We start from the raw sequence: 8,742 nt of genomic DNA on the forward strand, positions 1-8,742 counted from the left end.
AGGACCTAAAGGGAGGATGCAGAGTAGAACGTAGAAATTACTCAAAGAACCCCGACAGACTCAACTTAGAAGTAGGATCTCCTTCACGACTGAAGATCTCCATTCAATTTCTTTAGAAGTTTTTGGTTTTCTTTATGTTTTGTTGTTTTCTTATTTTTGAGATGTTTTCTTTTCGAAGTATGAACTAAATTCTCAAAATACCTAGGGAAGATGAAACCTATGACAGATCTTATAATTTGATTTTTTTGAATTACACTATAAATATTTGTTCTTGATCTCAATTATGTTTACTTACTTTCATGTTTAATGTTTTCAGGATATTAATTCATTATTGATGTGCTTATTCAGTGGAGCAAAAGTCCCTGTTTAAGAGTAGATCTGGCATAATTGAGGGGAGTTGCATGCAATCCTAGAAATAGGATGTCATAAATCTACCAGATTAGAGACAAATCTAATAGGGGAATCCATAGATCAAGTTAATGCGACGATAGAGGTTTTAATTAGAATTTTTGATTAATCAACCTAAGGTCAGTTATTTTTACTCTCGAAAGAGATATTGATATAATTTCTACTCTCTCTTTCCTAATGATGAGATATTAAAAAAGATATCTTGTGTATAATTTAGGGACTACAACCCTAATATTTATAACCTTGGCATATTAGTTCTAATCAATTTGTAATTAGCCCATCATTAATTAGAATTTTATTAGAACTCAATTACTAGAGTATCTACACATATTTAATACATACTTTATTTAATAATTAAAGCCCAATAAAATTCTAACCAAATTAGATCACTTTTAATTTGGGCTAACCTATCATGATAGTAAATAATAACATGTAACTACCCTTATTATATATGTGATGTCAATATGTTCCAACAATCTCTCACTTGGACCAATTACTCTATAATTACATGTCATTATATAACCCTATGAGCTCAAAATTTTACTATCATATCCAAAAGGTATTCTGAACAATCTCGTCCATAGAAGCAAGGCGACTTTCGTTACATATATTGTAACTAAATCCATCCATGATCACGTATATTAACACAACCAAATGACATAAATCAAATATGGATATGTAGCATGGAAATTACATGCAATAAGATCTAAACATGTCTATTTCCAACTGATCTTCTTTAAACTTCAGTGAGGTCAGTTTCAAAATAATAAACAAAATGAATAAATTGAATACTTCATTTCTGATCAGAAAATAACCAAATACATAAATGTCTAAAAACAAAAATAAAACAAATAAAATATAAAATCTCACTAAATCATGATATCCTCAAACAATGTAACACCCATGTGAACAGTGTGCTCATGAAAGACCTTGGCTGGTAAACCTTTTGTGAGCAGATCCACTATCATAGAGTTTGTGCCAATGTGCTCTATGGATATTTGACCATTTTTCACTCTTTCTTTTACAACTAGGAACTTTATGTTAATATGCTTTGACTTAGATGAACTCCTATTGTTATTGGAATATAGCACTGCTGACTTATTGTCACAAAATAACTTGAATGGTCTTTCTATATTCTCCAAAATGCGCAGCCCTGTGACAAAGTTCCGTAACCATATTCCATGGTTTGATGCCTCATAGCATGCTACAAACTCTACTGCCATAGTGGACGACGCTACAAGTGTCTTTTTGACACTGTTTTGAGATATACCTCCTCCAGCTAACAGGTAAATATAACCTGATGTAGATTTCCTACTATCATGGCATCCAGCGAAATCAGAATCAGAATACCCTATGACTTCCAAAAGATCTAATCTCTTATAAGTAAGCATGTAATCTTTTGCTCTCTGAAGATATCTCATAACCCTTTTGGCTGCTATCCAATGATCTATACCATGGTTGCTTAAATATCTGCCAAACATCCCAACAATGTACGCAATGTCTAGATGTGTACAAACTTGAGCATACATTAAACTCCCAATAGCTTATGCATAGGGAATCTTTTGCATTTCTTGAATTTCAAGGTTACTTTTTGGTTATTGAGTAAGACTAAATTTGTCTCCTTTAGTGACAGGGGTGTCACCTGGTCTACAACTCTGCATGCCAAACCTTTTAATTACTTTATCGGTTTAGCTCTTTTGGGATAATCCAAGAATACCTCGAGATCAATCTCAATGTATCTGAATTCCTAAAACAAAAAAGGCGTCCCCAAGATCTTTCATCTCAAAATGCTTAGATAAAAATCTCTTGGTTTCGTGCAATAAGCCTATATCATTAGCGGCAAGCAAAATGTCATCAACATATAGAACCAGAAATATGTACTTACTCCCATTGAATTTGTTATACACATAATCATCAACAATATTCATCTCAAAATCGAACGAAACAATTATTTGATGAAACTTATGTTACCATTGACGGGAAGCTTGTTTGAGTCCATAGATGGATTTTGTCAATTTTCAAACCATATTCTTTGAGTCTTTCGACTCAAAATTTTCTGGTTGCACCCTATAAATTGTTTCTTCAATTCGCCATTAACAAACGCAGTCTTAACATCCATCTGATGTAACTCAAGATCAAAATGATCAGTAAGTGTCATGATTATCCTGAAGGAGTCTTTCGATGAAACTAGAGAGAAAGTCTCTGTAAAATCAATACATTCTTTTTTAGTATATCCTTTAGCTACAAGACGTGCTTTATACCTCTCCACATTACCATTTGCATCCCAATTGGTTTTAAATATCTATTTACAGCCAATTGTTTTTGCACCTTTAGGTAATGGGACAAGTTCCCAAACTATATTGTCTGGCATAGATTTACTCATCTTTCATGGCATCAATCCACTTTTGAGAATTAGAACTTTTCATAGCTTGATGAAAGTTGATTGGATCATCTTCCATCATTCCATTATCATCCTCATGTTCTTAGAGAAATACAATATAATCATCTAGAATAGTATTTCTCCTTTCTCTTGTTGACCTTCTTAATGGCACTTGTTCTTGAGGTTGTTGAGTTTGTTCTTCTAAAACAATTACCTCATTTTGAATTGGGTGTTGTTCAGCATTATCTTGTAGAGGTTCTGGATTCACTTCTTGATCAATGATAGGTATAAGAACTTGAACATAATCAAAAGTGATAGTAGAAATTGAGTTAGAATCCAATTCCTCCTCAAAAGTAATGTTTCTAACCTTATTTCTCCCCCTAAACTCAACATCCCCAAAAAAATATTGTATTTCCCGTCTCAAAAATATTCCTTATTATGGGATCATAAAATTTATAGCCCCTAAATCACTCAGAATAACCAATAAAGTAGTTGCTTACTATTTTGGAGTCCAATTTCTCTTTATGTGGCCTATAAGGCCTTACCACAGCTAGACATCCCCAAATGTGAAAATGGTTTAGACTAGGCTTTTGACCTTTCCAAAGTTCATAAGGTGTTTTTGCAACTACTTTATTGGGTACTCTATTCAGAATATAAGCTGTTGTCTTTAATGCTTCTCCCCATAAGGATTCAGGTAAGGTAGAATGAGCAATCATGCTCCTTACAATATCCTTAAGAGTTCTATTTCCTCTTTCAGCTATACCATTCATACTAGGTGATCCTAGCATAGTGTACTGTGGGACAATACAACATTCCTCTAGGAATTTCGTAAATGTTCTTGGACATTGTTCACCTGAGCCATCATATCTACTGTAGTAATCACGACCACGATCAAATCTGATGTTTTTAATCTTTTTGTTGAGTTGATTCTCAACTTCAGCTTTATAAGCTTTGAACATGTCCAAAGATTGAGATTTCTCATGAATGAGATATAGGTACCCATAACGTGAGTAATCGTCTATGAATGTTACGAAATATTGTTGACCATTCCAGGATACTGTAGGGAATGACCCACAAATATCTATATGAATTAATTCTAAGACGTCTGAAGATCTATTGGCACCCAATCCGTTGGTTTTGGTCTATTTTCCCTTAATGCAACCGACACAGACATCAAAGTTTGTGAAGTCAAGGGACTCTAAAATACCATCAGACACAAGACGTTCAACTCTAACTATTGAGAAGCGCTTATGCCATAATGATGCTCAATTTTCCTTATTTAATTTGCGTTTAATACCACGTGATTCTACATGCAAGGTATCATGCAACTGTTTCTAGCAAATAAAGGTTGTAATAAGTATTTAAATAACCAGTTCCAATAACATTTGAATTTAAAGACAAATTAAATTGATTGTTTCCAAATGAACAATAATATCCAAATTTTTCCAACGAAGAAACAGAAACTAAATTCCGTCTAAATGATGGTACAATAAAAGCGTCTTTTAAATCCAAATAAAAACCAGATCCTTATAACAACCTAAAATGTCCAATCGCTTCCACTTCTACCGATTTTCCATTTCCCACAAAGATGTGTCTTTCACCATCACTTGGATTTCGAAAACTCAGGCAACCTTACATTGAAACACTTATGTGAGTAGTAGCACCAGAATCTATCCACCAAGTGTTTCTAGGTACTGAAGTTAAATTAATCTCAAAACAGACCAAATTAAGAATTATACCTTTCTTTGCACGCCAAGCATGATATTTGGTACAACCTTTCTTTATGTGTCCAGACTTGTTACAGAAGAAACAACTCTCTGTAATTGTTGTTGTTTATTTTGAGCTGGACCCTTAGTAGCTTCATTCTGATATTTTCTGTTCTTGCCCTCGTGTTTAGGGGCATTGGCCAAATAAGCACTTTCAGACTTATCACGCTTCAACCTTTCTTCCTCTTGCACACAATAAAAAATGAGCTTATTTAGGGTCAATTTCTCCTTTTGACAATTATAACTAATTTTAAATTGATTAAACTATGCAAGAAGTGATACCAAAACCATAAGAACAAGCAATTCCTTAAAAAGCTCAATCTTAAGTGCCTTAAGTCTTAAAGCAGTATGGAACATCTCCATAAGGTACTACCTTACGTTTCCTTAACCCTTATACTTCATAGACATCAAAGAAGTCAGAAGTCATGTCATCTCAACCTTATCATTTTTAGCAAAACGTTTTTCAATTTCATCAAGGAAACCTTTGGCCTGAGTAATCTCTTCAGATTTTGTGCCCCTAAAGGCTTCTGGAATGTTGTGTTTCATGATCATTAGACTCATGCGATTTGAACGATCCCACCTCTCAAAATCCCTCTTAACATCAAGGGTGCTTTTTGCAGTGAGAGGTGCAAGTTGTTCTTCCCTTAGTGCAAGGTCTATGTCCATATAACCAAGCACTATAAGTAAGTGCCTTTCCTATCCTTAAAATTAGTCCCATTAAGCATGAGTATAAAATTTATATTAGTAGATATTGTGGCAGCAGAAAATGAATTAGCTGAATATAGAACAAAAACAAGCTTAAATCAATAATCATAAGTAAACAATAAATTCAAGATAATGGCTAATCCCATATCAAGATACCAAACACAACATTAATATCAAGTCTTTGGACAGTAATATTAACAGTAAGCGGCACTCTTGTTGTAGCAATCAAACATTGACAATAAATTATGTCAAACAATGAATTAATCTTTGGACTAACTTATTGCTTACATAAAATACCTTATAATTGTCACACATTTATCACCACGGATGTCATTGAAATTCTGCCAAATATTAACTTACCTTTGGGTCAATTAATAAACGCATGAATCACAAAAACATATAATCATCTTAATATTTCAAATAAACTAATCTACACAAAAGAGATCACTTTGGTGGCATTCTGTTTCAACTAATTTATTTAAAACATTAGACATCCTTAATTAAAAGCCAAAATCTAAATTTATTTGTTTAAAAATTATTACATTAATTTCATCTTTCAATCAAATTAAAAGATAATCATATATATTTATATAATTTTCCAAAACTAACATGCATTAAACCAATCAAAGCATTGATATATTATATATTTATATATAATAAAATATATATTAAAGAATTAAGCCATGCGTATATGTTAACCCTTTTTTAACATCAAAATAAATTCCTTGTACCATTAAAAAATAAAAAAATATAATGCTTTCAAAGAAAAGGCACAAAGTGATGAAACATGATTTTGCAAATATAGTAGCACAAATCATGAATAAAGAATACAATTGAATCACAAGAAAAAGATTAAAACGAAAAAACTTTTGTAATTGAATTCATCAATTCAACATCATTCAAAATAAAAATTTTTAAAAAACCCTAAAATTTTAAGATGAATTCAAGATAATCAAGATGTTCAAAAATTACTTTAATATAAACCTTCAAAGATTAATATATAAACCCATAAAATTTCATGAATCAATTATTCAAAAGAAGAACCTTAATCAATTCTTAATGATTCGATATGATGAGGCTCTGATACCACTTTTTAGATTTGTAAAATAAATCTAAAAATAAAACTGAATAAACAAGATCTATAATGTCAAATCATGAAGAATAAATCAAGAACAAAACTAGATGCGGAAGCGTACCTGAATCCATGGATTCCTTGAAGTTTTGCTGGATTTTGGGGATTTGGTCTTCCAAATTAGCACACAAGAAATTTAGAGAATATCTACTCTCTCTTTCCTAATGATGGGATATTAGAAAGATATTTTTTGTATAAATTGGGGACCATAACCTAATATTTATAACCTTAGCATATTAGTTCTAATCAATTTCTAATTATCCCATCATTAATTAGAATTTTATTAGAACATAATTATTATAGTATCTATACATATTTGACACATACTTTATTTAATAATTAAAGCCCAATAAAATTCTAACCAAATTAGATCATTTTTAATTTGGGCTAACCTATCATGATAGTAAATAATAACATGTAATTACCCTTATTATATATGTGATGTCCATATTTTCAACACAAAATACTTCCTTTTAGTTTTATTTAAAATGGGTCTCGTTTTTAGAATTAAGTTTTAAATATAGTTTTCTTTTCCTTGATAATAATGATGCATTATCACATCAATTACAAACTTCAAATTATTAGACTTTCTAAGTAACTCCTCAATACATTATTTTTAACTAATACTCTATTTTGAATTACAATTTATTACTAACATTGTTTATAATTAAGCTAGCTAATTACTATAATAATAGATAGTGAATATATTTAGCACTTATAAATTACAATGTCAATAATTCGTATCATATTAAACATTATATGCTACATCTATTTTTTCTTTTTGGTGAAAATAAATACAACTCAAATAATCAACAATAACATGAAGTCGTCTAGAGGAAAACGGAAGTGCGCTCCTGCGCACCAGCAGAAGGAAGGAGCTTTGGATACCTTATTATTAGAGAAAGGGGCAAGCCAAAACCTACTCCTAACAAGTTCCTGACTCAACCCCGTTACCTGAAGGAAGGACGGTCCTAATTGAACTCCGTCTAAATGGCTTGGTTGATGTCAGAATAGAGGCGTAAAAAGTGCGGCTAGAAGGGTAGATTCTTTCTTAATAGAGGTAGCTCATCCCCTCCCCACTCGGGTGCTTTCAGAGCCCGATGAGAGAATGCAAGACATCTTCTATTAGTTGTAAAATAGATCTTCTGTCTTATACTACCTTAACTATCTTGTCTGCGAGCTTATTTTCTTCTCGAGGAATATGTTGTATACTCCATTGCTTTAAAAGCTTCAATAGTGCATGTATTCTCCTTACCAAACCATAGTTGGAATCTCCGCTTATTCCCTCTTAAATGGTGTTGATTGCTTCAACATTGTTTGTCTAAATTAAGACTATCGATTCCCTTGTCAAGGACAAGTTTCAACCCATCAAAAATACCCTAAAGTTCAAAACTGCACAATTGCCCAAATATCTACTGAAGCCAATAATCCACCCCCATTACGATATTGTAGAAATCCTCCAGTAGTAGCGAACGTGTCTTCTGCTCTAACCACGCTATTCATATTCAAATGTATCCAACTGTTTTGTAAGGTAGGGTCAATATTTGGCCTTATAGATTTGTGAATGCGAGAATTTGAAACTGAAGCATATTGCTTTGCTCAACTTAAAGAATCGTTTATGACTGCGTTGTGGTTCCAATACAATCCTTGAAAGATGTAAAGGTTGCAATTCTTCCAAATACGTCAAATTAGAATTCCGGACAACCCGTGCCAATTATTTCCTCTTTCCAAAATAGTCGATTGTTGGTTGCCGAGATTATGCTCTATCCATTGTTGAAAAGGCCCTGTATAAAAAGAAGGATGTTTACATGTTGGAATTAACTTATTCCAGATACCTCTAGCCGCAGTGCAGTCTCCTAGAACATGTAACACATCTTCATAACCATGGCCACAAATTCCACAAGTAGTATCCATTCCTATTCCTCTTCTTGTTCTCTCCATATTAGTTAGTAATCTGTCTTTTAAGGCAAGCCATATAAAGAACCTCACCTTTTGCGGTCCTTAGAATTTCTACGGAATTTGCCAAACTACTTCATTCAAATTCCAATCCCCTTCTCAAAGCTTCTTGTATGCCCTTTTAATGGAGAGTGAACCAGACGCAGTGCCTCCCTAAATATCTCTATCTATCCCAGAATTTGGCTGGGGTGGTGGAGTCCCTACAATCTGGTAAATAATCTCTTCAGGAACCCAAATTCAAAAAAAATCTAAGTTCTATTCACCATATTCAGTAACCATATCACTGAGAGAACAATCCATATTCAATTTAGAGTTTAGAGGTATCCTTTTATATAATGGCCCAATATTTGGAATCCATGAGTCTCTCCAATAGTTAATGCTTTGTCCATCTCCAA

Source organism: Gossypium arboreum, chromosome 7, assembly GCF_025698485.1.
Source record: "Gossypium arboreum isolate Shixiya-1 chromosome 7, ASM2569848v2, whole genome shotgun sequence".
In the NCBI taxonomy this organism is placed as follows: Eukaryota; Viridiplantae; Streptophyta; class Magnoliopsida; order Malvales; family Malvaceae; genus Gossypium; species Gossypium arboreum.